We start from the raw sequence: 16830 nt of genomic DNA on the forward strand, positions 1-16830 counted from the left end.
GTTGGGTTCTGACGTCAATCTGACGTTGGGTTCTGACGTCAATCTGACGTTGGGTTCTGACGTCAATCTGACGTTGGGTTCTGACGTCAACCCGATTTTCATTTTCAACCAAAATACAACGTCTGTCCAACGTCGGAGATTGACGTCAATTTGACGTTGGGTTTTGACATCAGTCTGACGTTGGATTCTGACGTCAACCCGATTTTAATTTTCAACCAAAATACAACGTCGGAGATTGACGTCAATCTGACGTTGGGTTCTGACATCAACCTGACGTTGGGTTCTGACGTCAACCCGATTTTCATTTTCAACCAAAATGCAACGTCTGTCCAACGTTGGAGATTGACGTCAATCTGACGTTGGGTTCTGACGTCAACCCGATTTTCATTTTCAACCAAAATACAACGTCTGTCCAACGTTGGAGATTGACGTCAATCTGACGTTGGGTTCTGACATCATTCTGACGTTGGGTTCTGACGTCAATATGACGTTGGGTTCTGACGTCAACCCGATTTTCATTTTCAACCAAAATGCAACGTCTGTCCAACGTCGGAGATTGACGTCAATCTGAAGTTGGGTTCTGACGTCAATATGACGTTGGGTTCTGACGTCAACCCGATTTTCATTTTCAACCAAAATACAACGTCTGTCCAACGTCGGAGATTGACGTCAACATGACGTTGGGTTCTGACGTCAACCCGATTTTCATTTTCAACCAAAATACAACGTCTGTCCAACGTTGGGTTCTGACGTCAATCTGACGTTGGGTTCTGACGTCAACCCGATTTTCATTTTCAACCAAAATACAACGTCTGTCCAACGTCGGAGATTGACGTCAATCTGACGTTGGGTTCTGACGTCAATCTGACGTTGGTTTCTGACGTCAATCTGACGTTGGGTTCTGACGTCAATCTGACGTTGCGTTCTGACGTCAACCCGATTTTCACTTTCAACCAAAATACAACGTCTCTCCGACGTTGGGGTCCAACGTCAATCTGACGTCATATTGACGTCCGGTGCCTGCTGGGTATACTCAGCTTTTGAAATATTTCTGTGACATGACTTTTTTTTCATCACTCAACTCAATCTTTTCTCAAATGATGGAAAATGATTCTCATTTCAAGTGATAATAAACAAAGTAATTGAATAAGTGAGTAAATAAACAAGTAAATAAGTAAATGAATGATCACATAAGTATGGAACACAAAATGTGTACAAACATAATTGTACAGTAACGTTGAGTGATAAGCTCCACAGTCATATTATCCTATCATCGGCATGTAAGATACACGATATTATCGCACATTGGGGGTGCCTTACTAGTGATTGGTAGAGGTGATAAAGCTCACCAGAAAACAGTTAATGAGACCAAATTTAATTTCCCATCAAAATTAATGTTCACTATTTGCTTTTGTGAGTGTAGGCTTGGCAGAGAGAAATATGAAATCCAGCAATGAGTCCAATCAAAATCACTGGAGCGCACATCTGTTTTAAAGTATGGTGCACCATGTTTCCCATAATCCCCGAGTTGTGGGCAAGTTCTCTGAGTTGTTTTGTGCAGGCGTGTCATCATCTATTATGGACTCACTATCAGATGAATCACTGGATGATACAGTGACCACAGTGTGATCTGGACGGACTGCTTCTGAAATGGGAGGTCTGTAATTGATGACAGGTTGTGTATGTGTATAATAACCCATCTTCTCCAGAAAGTCCTCTAAACTCATCCTCCTGATGATCATGAGAAGTCCTCTGGAGATCCGGTAAGTGGCGTGTGGATTGTAGTTTGATCGGTCGTTGTGTTGAGTCACATAAACTTCATCAAACCACTCCTCATCAACACTGACAATGATACGGTCTGTGTTGCTGGTGTGCTCGTCAGTATATTTGTCTTCTGAGACATAATCAGGAAGTTCTTCAGCTCCTGGTTTATTTAGATTGCCAACGACATAGTAAGGAAAATTTACGTCTGGAAGAAGTTTATTCCTATATTGGTCATATCTGTTCTCAAAGTAGTGAAACCCAAAATCTCCCTCGGCTGGGTCACATTCAGAGAGCATGTTGTTGTTTTCAAAAGAAATGCAATCATTGGCAAACCAGTAGAGGAGTTTGAGTCCATGTCTGGGGTGAGGTTGGCCAAACCTACTGTTCCTCAGCTGGGCTAATTCATTTAATGTTTCCACCATGGTCCTGGACCAGATAAGAAATGAATGTACAGGTATTTATTAAAATACAAGATCATTGGAGGATGTGTCAAATATTTTCTTGTGTGATTTGAAAAACTTCTGTGCAGTATTTTATACAATGTCTCAGATTTAGTTTTGTGGTTAGAGATGTGGATCATTTATATGTTGGCATGGCAACATTATTTGAACTGTGTATACAGTCTTAAGTGTACATTTGCAATCTTTGATATTTGATTGCATTTCACCAGTGTTTATGATTTGCTTTATTGATGCGTTGTCATTCATTGGGGTGTTTTGGTTTTGATTGGTTAAGTTTAAAATCCTGTCAGGTCCACTGCATAAGGACAGTTTGATTCTCAAACACGCTTACAGCTATTTCCTGTAGCATTGTGTAATACGAGTTTACAGTGATAAATGATCGAGTCATCAGTTACTTTTATCCAGAGGCACACAGTAGAGAAGTACTTTTACTTTTCTTTTTTTTCTTTTTTTTTAAGTATCTGTACTTTATCAGAGTGTTTTTCTTTGGAAAACCTTTACTTCACTACATTCCAAAGCATAATGTCTTATCTAAAAATCATTTAATACTTAAGAACATTTGCAATGTAGCACTTTCTTGTACTCAAGTAAAACTTTGAATTACTTTTACTTGAGTAAAAGTATAAGAAAATACAAGATTTATAACGTAATTAAGTATTAAATGATATTTAATATGAAACATAGTACAGTAAAAAGTACAATATCGTGCTTTGGATTTCTTTGTTTCTGACATCCACGTTAGAGGAAGTGTTGTGACAAGAGCTGTTGATTGACTTTGTGATATCTAGCGGATTTATTTTGCATAACATCCCTCAACCAGACGGTAGAGATGGCTCAATCAGCTTGAGTTAAGTTAGGTACTCCTCTCAATAAAATACAGTGACTCAAAATGTGCTGAACCATTTGGTCGAGCAGGCAGTTGTAGCATAACAAAGCACACGCTCCAACATTACAACATTCATTCATTCTAATGATTATTAATCTGCTTCTGTTTCATTCATTTTCTCTTCCTACTTCCTTGTTCAAAGCGAATAGATTCATAGTGTTTTAAAATATAATTAAAATCTTGTTTAAAATATAAATGTAAAAATGTCGCGAGCTTCCTCAACTTTACTACATCAGTATTTTAGTGGAGAAAAGAGAAAAGCCCCATTTTGCCTATTACAGTGTTCCTCGTTGGTTTGCTTCTGTAGTTCCTGTAGTTCCTTGTGTTTTGTGATCAGCAGAGAGCTGCTCATTCCCTGTTAATGAGTTACACTTTTTGTGGTTGTTTTTACTTTTATCTGATTCATAATTTGTGATTCTCTGGTTGTCAACAGATGTATTTAAATACTGTGAGTAAACAGCAGCAATCAAGACTGAATCAGTTATGCAAAGTAATTTGTTAATATATAATATGTGTGTGTGTAAACACAATATACATATAACCCAAACATTTCTTTCACAAGTGGAATAGAAAATGAGATCCTACCTCTCTGAAAACCGTCATGTATTTAAAGCTTCAGCTTGTTTCCTGCTGTAGAAGCACAGATAAGCTGAAAGACTCGCTCTCTATCTGACTAACACTGAACCAGACGCTGATGTGGGTGTGCCGTTTCTAGGGTGAGTTTGTTAACGTCACGCATTCACTGCTGCAGGTTTCCAAACTGTTCCTGAACATGACCTGAGCTCCGTGTGTCCAATAACAGAATCATTTATAATGTGCTCCAGAACTCCTGGATTACTGGGATACAGCCTGACCTACAAGACAAGACAGTCCTGTGTGTGCTGTCAGTAACTGGGTCATAATAGTGATGTTTAACAAACGTGGGTGTGGTGTAACTGAAGTTCAGGCAAGAAACACAATCATTTATGGAAATTCAGAAATGGGAGGAGCGTCTGCTCTATTGTTCTTGGTGTAAAAGTGTAAAGAATGTTTAGTGCTGTAGTTGATGGACCAGTGTAGTCAAACAGAGCTGGTGAAGCTGGTTGGTCATCAATCAATCAATCAATCAATAATGAAAAGTCAAAACATGCAGCAGAAAGATTACACTAGCTACATTCATTGTTTAGATGCGCTCCAAATGTAGCATGCTAAGGACATTGCTGGTTAAAACCATGTAAATGCACCAAGAACAGCACAAACCGAAAGTGATACTGACTCATACAGAAGTATGACTAACATGTTTTCAAAGTGAAACTCTCTAAGCAGTGTGACGGATTCTAGTCTCATGTACACAAAAGCTTCTGTTTTTCCTTTTGTATCTTTGCCAAATGTAAAGCAGCAGCAGGTCACTTACATCCACATTCATTTGAAACTGCAGCACAAGCTTAGAAAAAACAGACATGGCTTGAATGAGCCAAAAACAGTGGCAATGTGGCCTATGAACGCTCAAGAGGAAAGAGATTTCTTCAAATTCTGTTCACTTCATTGTTACTGAAAAGAGGTTTGAGTTGGTTTCCCAAATTCCAAAACCAACCCCAAAAGCATGATTCATACTAAGAAAAAAAAGTCATTTTTTTAACTCTTGAAAATAATTTTTATTTGATTTAATTATTTTTTACATATTATAGGACTGTGTAGGAGTGACAGGAAGGGAAATGTGGGAGTGAGATAGAGGGGGGCCGGATCGGGAAAGGTCCTCGATCCGGGATTTGAACTCGAGACTCCCCTGGCACAACGGCGCTATATGTCAATTGGTGCCAACAACAACAAAATATATATTTTCTATGCAGATGCACTCCCTAACAAAATCGCCCCAATCATTCTAGAATACATTTTCATTTTCATTTATTTAATTTTTCATATATAGCTGTTCCTGTTTTTATTCATACTGCTGTATATTTTGCAGAAAAATTATATATCACGTTTACTAGCTACCTTTGGATGATACTAGTAAAGTTTTAAAGTCTTATTTGTATTGGATGTATAATTAGTTTTGTTACTTAAATCACTGGGTCTTACCTCCATTACCTCCTTACCTAAAAGTATCTACAGTCTTAAAAATAAAGGTGCTTTACAGCAATGCCATAGAAGAAGCATTTTTGGTTCCACAAAGAACCATTCAGTCAAAGGTTCTTTAAAGTTCTTACTTTTTTATAATCTGAAGAACCTTCTTTTCACCTTCAGATGTTAAATGTTCTTTATGGAACCATTTAGACAAAAAGGTTCTTCTATGGCATCATGAAGCACCTTTATTTGTAGAGTCACAATCTAATCAGCTAAACTGGTCCCAGTTTCACAGATTGTGACATGGAGAGACAATGTTCTGCATCAATGACTGTATAGATTGCTGTCTCTATTATGAGACTGTGTTGCCTTATTGTGAGGAGAAATATCATGACAGCATGCTTCATATGACAGATGCCTCAGACTGAGCGATCAGTAAGAGACGTGCTCAGTGTTCTAAATCAGTGTTTGTTTCCGTGCTGTAACTGTTCCAGAATGTTGCATGGATTTCCCTGCAAACATCATTCCTATGCAATGACTGCATTTTCGCATTCCATGCATACTCTTCTATACTGTAAGTGTAGCACTGAATGATTCAGCAGTGGGATCCAGGTTTCTCTTTTTATAAGTGATTAAGCCATCCACAGATGTAGTCTGACTGCACTTAAACTTAGCTCACACACACACTGCCTTTAGTACGGTGCCCGGGTGGCCGTCTTCGGTTCACTTAATTGTGTCTTGGCCACGAGTTTAATGTGTAAACAAACCTACGTGACCATAGCAACCCGGGATTATCAGAGATGAATAAATCATTTTTATTAACATTAAACATTTCATTTAATATTTGTATATTATTATTATTAGGTTATATTAACTTGTTAAGGCTATATTTTTATATTCATTTCATATAAATATGATATTTTATTATTTCCCCTTTCAATTCATGTATCGCTTTACCGAATTAACTTTATGTATAATTATGCTATTTGCTACCATATATTTAGCAAAAACTGTAAACGCCTGACAATTATGTCAATACTTTATGATTTTAGGCTATTTATGCCAGTGCGTGATGATAAATGAGCGTGTGAATGATTCATTCCTCAACGAAACACCAAGCAGTAGGCTATAATATTAATAATTATTAATTCACAGAAAAAAAAGAAAATAAATATATGTTAACTTCAACTTTTAAACTGCATTTCCAATAAGCTAAATTCCAGTCAGCATAATGAAAGCTTTAAGTCCAGCATTCACAGGAAGCTTATTTACAAAACTGGTCAGAACGTTATGAAAAGAGATTGAAATTAAAAGAAAAAAACCAATATAAAAATATAATAATAGGTTAATAATAATAATAATAATAGCTAATAATAATACACAAATATTATGGAAAAAGACGATCAGTTAATGGACACACACAGCTAGTAAGACTGATGGATAAAAGGTCTATTTTATTTTATGTACTTTATGTAACATTTAACCAATTTGTGATAAACTTAATGTTGGTTACATCGCGTGCAATTGCCTACAGTCCAGTAGCCTATGGTCAATATAATAATTCAATTATGTACTAATTTTTATAATAATTAATATAATCATTTCTCAATTAAAAAAATATATATTTATATTTAAAATATATTAATGAATCCCTGATAATCCTGGGTTGCTATGGTCAGGTAGGTTTGTTTACATAAACTCGTGGCCATGGCATAATATGACATTCCCACAAATTAATATCTCGTGACCACAACAAAACTAAGTGAACCGAAGACGTCCCCTCCCGGGCACCATATTTAAGTTTTCAGATTTGTCTGCATCCCTTATTGTGTCTATCTATGTAGATAGACCTATAGACCTATCTACGTAGATAGTCTATTGTGTCTATCTATGGGGAAGTCGTGGCCTAATGGTTAGAGAGGCGGACTCGTAATCCAAAGGTTGCGGGTTCGAGTCTCCGGCCGGCAGGGATTGTAGGTGGGGGGAGTGAATGTCCAGCGCTCTCTCCACCCTCAATACCACGACTGAGGTGCCCTTGAGCAAGACACCGAACCCCCAACTGCTCCCCGGGCGCCGCAGCATAAATGCTGCCCACTGCTCCGTGTGTGTGTGTGTGTGTGTTCACGGTGTGTGTGTTCACTGCTGTGTGTGTGTGTGTGTGTGTGTTCACTGCTGTGTGTGTGTGTGTGTGTGTGTGTTCACTGCTGTGTGTGTGCACGTTGGATGGGTTAAATGCAGAGCACGAATTCCGAGTATGGGTCACCATACTTGGCCGTATGTCACTTCACCTCACCTCACCTCACTATCTACAACAATATTAAGTTGTTTTATGCAAGGTCTTGATCTCAGTTTTTACTTAATTAGGGGCCAGTTTTTACTTAATTAGGGGCATTTTCTTTTCGTCCAATGGGAGTCTATGGCAGCCCTATGAAGGGAACATAGGAAAATGATGAAATTTGGCACACTTGTAGTGATGGCCATGAATAGTGATCTGACCAACTTTGGGGTCTCTAGGACCAACTCTATAGCGCCACCACCAGCTCAAAAATTCAACATTGAAATGGTAATAACTCCTGAACCCCTAATTCTAGAAAAATGAAACTTAGTACACCTGATTACTCTCTTCATCCTGATCACATTTGATAGCTTACATTAAGACTCCACCCATTACAGTAGCGCTATAGTTTTCGCTACTCCTCCTTCAAAATCTGTCCAATTATTCCCAAAATTGGATCGGATGATCTTTGGACTGATCCGCACAGAAATGACTGAACAGATTTTTTTTATTCATCTTTGTTCAAAAGTTATGATGTTGTGAACTTAACAAAATTGACCCAAAATTGATTCAGAGGCTGTATCTTGGCCAAACTTTGATCAATCGAAACGAAACTTGGTACGCTTCATCAACACCATGATCTGAGGGTCCATGCCAAAGTTAGGAACAGCGCCACCTATGGGTCGTGACATACCAAAAATTCACATTTTCGCTTATAACTTTTGAACAGTTATTTTGAACAGTCAGTCAATCAGGATTGGCTGAACCACATGTCCGCCATTTTGAATTTAGTCATAAATTGCAATATCTTCTGAACCATTTGACATATCTGCACAAAAATCGGTAGGGATCATGAACACGATGTCCTTGAGGTACCCCGGAAAAATGAAGACAGTGCCACCTAGTATTCCAGACATAAGGAACACTAGATACGACTCTTGCAAAAACGCTTATATCTTTTGAAAATGCTGTCCAAAATGTGTCATTTTTAAGTCGTTTCTTTGCCTAGGTTATGCCGATTCTGACGATGGCTCATTTGTCGTTTTCCATTAATGTACCTCTCAGCCATATTGAAATAAATGAAAAACAGTTTTATTGCTACTCCTCCTCCTTCAAAATCTGTCTAATTCTTCCCAAACTTGGCTCACATGATCTTTTGACTGAGCCGCATAGAAATGACTGAACAGAATTTTTTGACCTACTAGTGAAAAAAAAAGTTATGATGCTGTGAAGTTAACAAGGTCGACCCAAAATTGTTTCAGAGGCTGTATCTCGGCCAAACTTTGATCAATCGACACAAAACTTGGTACGCTTCATCAACACCATGAACTGAGGACATATGCCAAAGTTGGGAACAGCGCCACCTATGGGTAGTGAGATACCAACAATGCACTATTTTGCTTATAACTTTTGAAAGCATTATCCAAATTTTGTTTCTGTATCCTGTCATTGCCTGGGATAGGCGGATTCTGACGATGTCTCATTTGTAATTTTCCATGAATCTGCCTGTCAGCCATATTGAAGTAAATGAAAGCTGTTTTTTTGCTACTCCTCATTCAAAGTTTGTCCAATTTTGTCCAAAATCTAATCATATGATCTTTGGACCGACCTGCACAGAAATGACTGAACAGATTTTTGATATTCACTACCGTTCCCGAGAAATGCCTCTTGGAAGATGACCATACCTGTGTTCATTGTCTTATGCTAATAATCTTAACATTCTACTAAATTACAGGCTAAACAATTACCATTCTGTTTAATACACTGTAATCCCAAACAGTTGTACTAGCTCATAACTAATAGGGTCATAACAGTCAAATGTCGTTATGCAGTTGACCAAACTTTAAAGTGTTGAGCTCTGTTGAGATTTAAGCCACTTTAATTGAATAGGGCTCCATATTTTTTAGATAATTTGTGTGGAACGCTCAAAAAGTTTAAAAACCACACAGTAGCGTCATAACGTTATCAACGTCATGACGTTTTGGTGGGTGGGTCTTATCTCTCCCTCAGGAAAGCTGAGTCAGACATCTTGATTTTGCCTTGATGCGGGGAAGTCTTGGCCAGCACGTGTGGATGTGGAACACAGTTTAATTTGTTTTAAACTGTGACGGTTTGCAGTGCTCACTTTTATCCCCCCGCTTCAAACCACCACCACCTCAGTTTTTTTCATTAGTCTTATTGCCCTCGTTTTCTTAAGCGCCGTCTTAGCATCAGCCCTGATTTGGTAAGTAACGCTAAGGTTTTTATTTTATTATTGAATTTCGACAAATAGTCTTAAATTTGGAACTGAGAATACATTTGTCCAATGTGCACAGTGAATTTTTTATTTTTTTTTTGTAAATAGTTTACAAATCCAAGTAATTATAACTTTAGAAGCTGTTGAATGTGACAAATACGTCTTACAATCTTAGAACGGTGAAATGTTATCAGCGGGTTTCCTGTATGAAAGCTCGAAAAGCTGAGGTCAACTACATCATCAACCTACCGAAGGATCAAACCCCAGCCACTCTGGAAACAATGAGAGAAGAAATCATACATGTAGTCGAAAAGACTGAGAGAAACCAATTAGTCATAGGCAAGCTCATGAACACATCCTATGCTCTTCGTCGCCAAGAAATCGTTGGAGCTGTTGTAGCTCCACGGGTGAGAGATGTCATGGGCAGATGGCCACCCTACTTATGGAGTCACAGGTAATAAAAAATATTTTATTATTTTACTGTTCTCCCTGTTGAGAGCAATTAATCAACATGACTCTTAAGCATGCCCACTTTGAATATGATTGATTTTTCCAATATTTAAATGACTATTTAAAAATCTAAATTTTCAAAAAAATTCACCAAAAAGCAAATGGCAAATGTAAAAGTTGACAACACATCACGCTGTGACATATTTTTGCCATTCACCATAAACAAAATATACAGAGGTTTATTATTAGATTTCCTTTAGATAACATTATATAGCCTGTTTTAAATTAAAGAATGACAATTAACTTTCTATTTTGACCTTGGTTCTGACTCATCCCTAATAGAATTGCCCTTGGTTTTGCTACCTGCCAACTGAAAACTTCTCAAAATACATTCACATTTCTGTTCCTAATTAATCTTTGTACATTTCTGTGTAATTTTGTCTATGTACAGGTGTTTGCAGAGTTTCACCGAATCAACAACGTTAACCTGCACAATCAGTTCTACAAGGAGCTGGACAGACACACGCCTAAACTCATCACCTTGTTCAGAGACAAGGCCACCAAGACTGGCAAGATAGCGGAGGAGCTAGCCAAGCTCATGAGGATTTATGACCTTCAGGTGAATTTTAACTTTGCATTATTCAGAAACAGATTATTAATAGATTGTTTGCAGACAACTGTAAGAAGCCATAGTGTGAATTGCCTCGACTGTGCCCCGAGGTGAAGTGTTTATGGCATGAACACAACATTGTCAATCTCATCAGAGATAAAAGTCTTGACAAGATGTATTCTATCAGAAAGAGGTACCTTAAAAAGATACTTTATCAGCTTCAATTTGAAGAAGTCCAAATAACTGTTTTCGTAAAAATTGGATTTACAATTTTGAGTTTTTTCCTTTGTAAGTTAAGTATTTACAATAGAAAATGATTCATTTGAAAAATGTTTTACTGAAGAAATGGTGACCCAAAATACTGTATCTACCATCTGTAGCAATGACCACCATCAGAATATGGAGCTATTTAACACTTTGATTTTTTTAAAGTGTTTGCTCTGCATTTGTGTAATTACTATTGTAATGGATATTTTTTGTCCATCTAGGAACAACGTGATGCAAATATGAGACGAGCCCTCGTCCTTTGTGCACTTCCTGTGTACCTGCGTGAAGATGCCTCCAAGTTCTTCAGGACCTGTAACGTAAGTGTACTGCCTCACTATCGATCCCTTTGCCTAGCTATCCAGTCAACTTAAACATGACATCACTCAAAGAACTCTAGGAGAACAAGTGGGGTATTCCAGAAAGCAGGTTAGGTGAAAACTCAGAGTGAATCCTGAGATAAGGGAAACTCTGAGTTAACCATTCCAGAGGGCTGTTCCAGAAAGTAGGTTCAACAAACTCTGAGCCTTACCCTGTGAAGTGAAACTCTTGAGTTTTTAGTTCAGGACCCTCTGTCGGACGTGGTGGAGGTGAGCAGCACTTTATGTTCATCTGCTCAGCAGGATGTTAGGACACAGATGTTTGTTAAACAACATCTGTTGGTGGTAAAAGCTACTACAAGTTAAAATATCTGCAGAATAAACATTTACTTTGTTTAATATGTAAAATAAAAACCAAAGTGAGGGGCCAACGTGAGAATGTTTTTATATTTAATTTTCAGCCAATTTAAATTAAATAAAATAACCTAAATTTAAATTAAATAAAACACTGAACAACATTCAACCACTTCCTCAAAGGCTAATATAAAATAAAGTGATGTTACATTCAAACTGAAAATACGACAGCATCTAAAACTCTGTCAGTGATTTTTATTATGGCCGCAGCCAGAAAATGTCTGCTTCCTGTTTTCTCCCCTGTTGCCATGTTGAATCACAGTATTGGAGCTCCATTTATGATGGCTTTTTACTTGTCATCAGGCACAGGCTCAACTCAGAGTTAACATACTCAGAGTCGACTTACCTAACTCAGATCAGCTGTTCTGGAACTGAAAACTCAGAGTTTCACTTCACAGGGTTAGTCAACTCAGAGTTCAGAGTTAGGTTCAGAGTTTGTTGAACCTCCTTTTGGAATACCCCCCAGGACCTGTTTATGAAGTTCACTTGAGTTGTTATTTTACAAACTGACATGTAGAAATTATGAAAAGGTAAGTATAAAGCATTCCACTAATCAAAAAGTGCTAACCGATGGGTGTGAAACTAACATAAGAAACACATAAAAAAAACATAAGTTTAAACATGTAGCTTAGTTGCAGTATAAGTGCTAAGTGACAGTAATGTCTAGACATCATTAGCATGATTTGTATCCTTGAGGGGCTGAATTCATTCTTGTGTTATTTGTTTTTTATAGTCAGCAGATGGTCCAGACCTCACTGACACTCCGTTGGCTCTCCTGACAGTCGTCACGGATGACACTACTGATGCGTCCCTCTTCAGCCCTGAGAGCATCTGTATTGTTGTGGAGGATGAAATACTTGTGAGTGCTCCCACAAATCTGGCTGACTCATTTCTCCTGCTCTTTGGGTACATCTATGCACTAGACCTACAGTACCCAAAGAATCTTGAACTTACATTCACATTTATCCAAAAAGTTGTGGTGTGTCTTGAGGACAACAAACCACTGAAAGGGCGTCTACTGACGCTGAAGAATGATTTGTTCAGTGAGTGAATCATTCAGAATGTATTATTTGTTGAGCTGAGTATTGAGGAAGTTTTTTTTTTGTTTTTGTTCCCCTCTTTACAAATGTAATTATTTGCCTGTTCTACCTCAGATTTAATACATTGTTAATAGATACATTTCACAACATTGACGTATTGCTAAAGGTTTTTTGTACTGAATAACGTGGGAAACGACTGTTCAATTCATGCACTATACAGGTCCTTCTCAAAAAATTAGCATATTGTGATAGTTCATTATTTTCTGTAATGTACTGATAAACATTAAACTTTCATATATTTTAGATTCATTACAACACAACTGAAGTAGTTCAAGCCTTTTATTGTTTTAATATTGATGATTTTGGCATACAGCTCATGAAAACCCAAAATTCCTATCTCAAAAAATTAGCATATTTCATCCGACCAATAAAAGAAAAGGGTTTTTAATACAAAAAAAGTCAACCTTCAAATAATTATGTTCAGTTATGCACTCAATACTTGGTCGGGAATCCTTTTGCAGAAATGACTGCTTCAATGCGGCGTGGCATGGAGGCAATCAGCCTGTGGCACTGCTGAGGTGTTATGGAGGCCCAGGATGCTTCGATAGCGGCCTTAAGCTCATCCAGAGTGTTGGGTCTTGCGTCTCTCAACTTTCTCTTCACAATATCCCACAGATTCTCTATGGGGTTCAGGTCAGGAGAGTTGGCAGGCCAATTGAGCACAGTAATACCATGGTCAGTAAACCATTTACCAGTGGTTTTGGCACTGTGAGCAGGTGCCAGGTCGTGCTGAAAAATGAAATCTTCATCTCCATAAAGCTTTTCAGCAGATGGAAGCATGAAGTGCTCCAAAATCTCCTGATAGCTAGCTGCATTGACCCTGCCCTTGATAAAACACAGTGGACCAACACCAGCATCACTGACCTTGATTTCCGAATGACGTGCAAAATTTGCTTTCATCCGAAAAAAGTACTTTGGACCACTGAGCAACAGTCCAGTGCTGCTTCTCTGTAGCCCAGGTCAGGCGCTTCTGCCGCTGTTTCTGGTTCAAAAGTGGCTTGACCTGGGGAATGCGGCACCTGTAGCCCATTTCCTGCACACGCCTGTACACGGTGGCTCTGGATGTTTCTACTCCAGACTCAGTCCACTGCTTCCGCAGGTCCCCCAAGGTCTGGAATCGGTCCTTCTCCACAATCTTCCTCAGGGTCCGGTCACCTCTTCTCGTTGTGCTGCGTTTTCTGCCACACTTTTTCCTTCCCACAGACTTCCCACTGAGGTGCCTTGATACAGCACTCTGGGAACAGCCTATTCGTTCAGAAATGTCTTTCTGTGTCTTACCCTCTTGCTTGAGGGTGTCAATGATGGCCTTCTGGACAGCAGTCAGGTCGGCAGTCTTACCCATGATTGCGGTTTTGAGTAATGAACCAGGCTGGGAGTTTTTAAAAGCCTCAGGAATCTTTTGCAAGTGTTTAGAGTTAATTAGTTGATTCAGATGATTAGGTTAATAGCTCGTTTAGAGAACCTTTTCATGATATGCTAATTTTTTGAGATAGGAATTTTGGGTTTTCATGAGCTGTATGCCAAAATCATCAATATTAAAACAATAAAAGGCTTGAACTACTTCAGTTGTGTTGTAATGAATCTAAAATATATGAAAGTCTAATGTTTATCAGTACATTACAGAAAATAATGAACTTTATCACAATATGCAAATTTCTTGAAAATGACCTGTACATGTTTAATGTTCTGTTGTCTAATGCCTACCTTGATGCACTACCTTGATGTTGCCAGTTGAAGTACGGCACAGTAGAAACCAGTACTTTATTTGAATGTTATTTGTGTTTTTCAAGGAACCGTAAGTGCCAAAACGTTTTTAAAGTGTTAAATGGCTCCACATTCTAATAGTTGTCATTGCTGTTGAGGATGGATTATACTTAGAATCTTACTGAATTTTATCATGAATCCTTTGTGAGTTTTTATCATAATGTGAGATGGAGACCCAAAATACTGAATCTACACTCTGTAGCAATGATCACTACCAGAATATGGAACTATTAACACTTAATGTACCTTAAAACAGATTTTGTTTTTATGGAGTCATTTTCTTTTGATTTACTTTATGACAAGCACTTTGTTTTGACTGAGCTCCTTCAATTTGTGCCTTTTACAAATTGAGCACATTGTGTTGAATAAAAAAAGTTGTTAAATTGTCACTGTGTTGTCACTTTCATGTTTTCTAACATTATTACATGATTATAATTGTGTAGTGGGCCGACATGAGTATTTCACTTTAGAAATTATTTTGAGTGCATTTCCCACATTTTGATTTGAAAGTTATTGAAAATTTTGAGTGTATTTTCCACATTATATGAGTTGAAAAATATTGAAAATTTTGAGTGTATGTTCCACATTATATGAGTTGAAAAATCTTGAAAATTTTGAGTATATTTTCCACATTATATGAGTTGAAAAATCTTGAAAATTTTGAGTGAATTTTCCACATTATATGAGTTGAAAAATATTGAAAATTTTGAGTGTATGTTCCACATTATATGAGTTGAAAAATCTTGAAAATTTTGAGTATATTTTCCACATTATATGAGTTGAAAAATCTTGAAAATTTTGAGTGAATTACTCCCCAATTATAAGTTGAGGAATATCAATAATTATAAGATAACATTGAGATAATTTAAGGCAACTGTAAATATAATTTTTATTTTATGTAAACTTAAAACATTTAAAAACATCACTAAAATATTTTTGTGTAATCTGTTACAAAATAATTTTTGAGTTCTGTGAACTTATTAGGGTTTACAGTGTAGGACCCCTCAGATATCGAGTTAACCATAAGCTGCATTACAATTAACTTAAATTTGTGTGTTACACTGGTTAAAATGCTAAGGAACTTTTTTAGTCTGCTCATTCTCACTCTTTAACCTTTCCTAAGCAGCCAGTTGACTGTGTATCACTCTGCTAAGCCACCGGCCCTGAAACGTACAGGTTGAGGGTTCGAAGCCAAGGTGGCACAGGGCCAGACCGCAAGAAGTACAGTGGCGGAAGCGGTGCGAATGTTGATTTTGTTTCGGACATTGGATCTTCCGTGGTCGTTCGTCTTGAGTCAGAAACATGTGTTTGTTCGTTCTCATCTGAATTTCTGTTCAATTTTGAACTTCTGAACCTATCTGTTTTCTCAATGTAAGTTCTATTTCTGCTGTTTTTGATCTTCCCGCTCTACGGGCCATTTGCGGGCTTGGCCCCGGTAATCGCTGCTTGCAGCTATATTTTATAATTGTATTTGTAAAACATAATCCAAATTAATTAACACACATTGTAATTACTAATATTCATATTTAGGTGCAATGACATTCATTGGTAAACACACTATTACATTTCAAAATCTTTCAAAATTTTAGAGCAAACAGTGTGGAACTTTATGTATTTTTTCATTTATAATTTCTTTTACTGAATCTAAAAAATACAAAACAATTCAGTACGTCCTCAAGACATTTTAGAGTAAATCCACATAAGGATGCAATCACTACATAAAAATGAATTAATTTAAATGAAAATGAAAGGGCATCACAAACATTTTTTAAATTAATTTAGCTGTGCCGATGACATGAATTCTGGCAGACAGATAATTTCAGTTTCATATAGGAAAGGTTTTTCCAGGAATAATGGGTCATAGCTTACATGCTCATCTACTCACGCTAACTGTATAAGTTTCTTTATTATACAATACATATTTCTATAGTCTTTAAAGATAACCAATATCAGCAATCAGTGTTTGTTGTTTCATCTGTGAGATCAGAATGTCTCTGCACATGATTTCTCTCTGTTACTGATTATCTAATACTGTCTGCGTATCTGTCTGTCTCCTGACTGGAACAAGCACTGCATACATTACAAAAGATGTATGTGTGTTTTGACGTCAGATGATGATGAAGCTCTTGAAAAACCAGTTTTGTTTTCCTGTATTGGTTCTGATTTAGTTTAAATTCAGGAGAAAAACATTTCCAGTGATGAGTTTCAGAGGTCGAGACGCCGGTTCAGAGATTGAAAAAGAA

General features: G+C 37.4%; 2 protein-coding genes across 3 annotated transcripts in view; both read right to left on the reverse strand.

Moving 5' to 3' along the window:
- Positions 1–3792, reverse strand: part of LOC306872887 (cdc42-interacting protein 4 homolog) — a 36108-nt gene extending 32316 nt beyond the window's left edge. The window contains exon 1 of one of the 2 annotated variants that reach the window (XM_079421793.1): positions 3697–3792. The gene's annotated coding sequence lies outside the window, so the exon portion shown is untranslated. The remainder of the gene's footprint in view (positions 1–3696) is intronic. The other variant, XM_079421794.1, reaches the window with a different exon arrangement.
- LOC306872949 (uncharacterized protein) overlaps positions 1–16830 on the reverse strand; it is an 819728-nt gene that overhangs the window by 138325 nt on the left and 664573 nt on the right. The gene's annotated exons all lie outside the window — the stretch shown is intronic.

The sequence above is a fragment of the Barbus barbus genome (assembly GCF_936440315.1).
Source record: "Barbus barbus genome assembly, chromosome: 7".
Classification (NCBI taxonomy): Eukaryota; Metazoa; Chordata; class Actinopteri; order Cypriniformes; family Cyprinidae; genus Barbus; species Barbus barbus.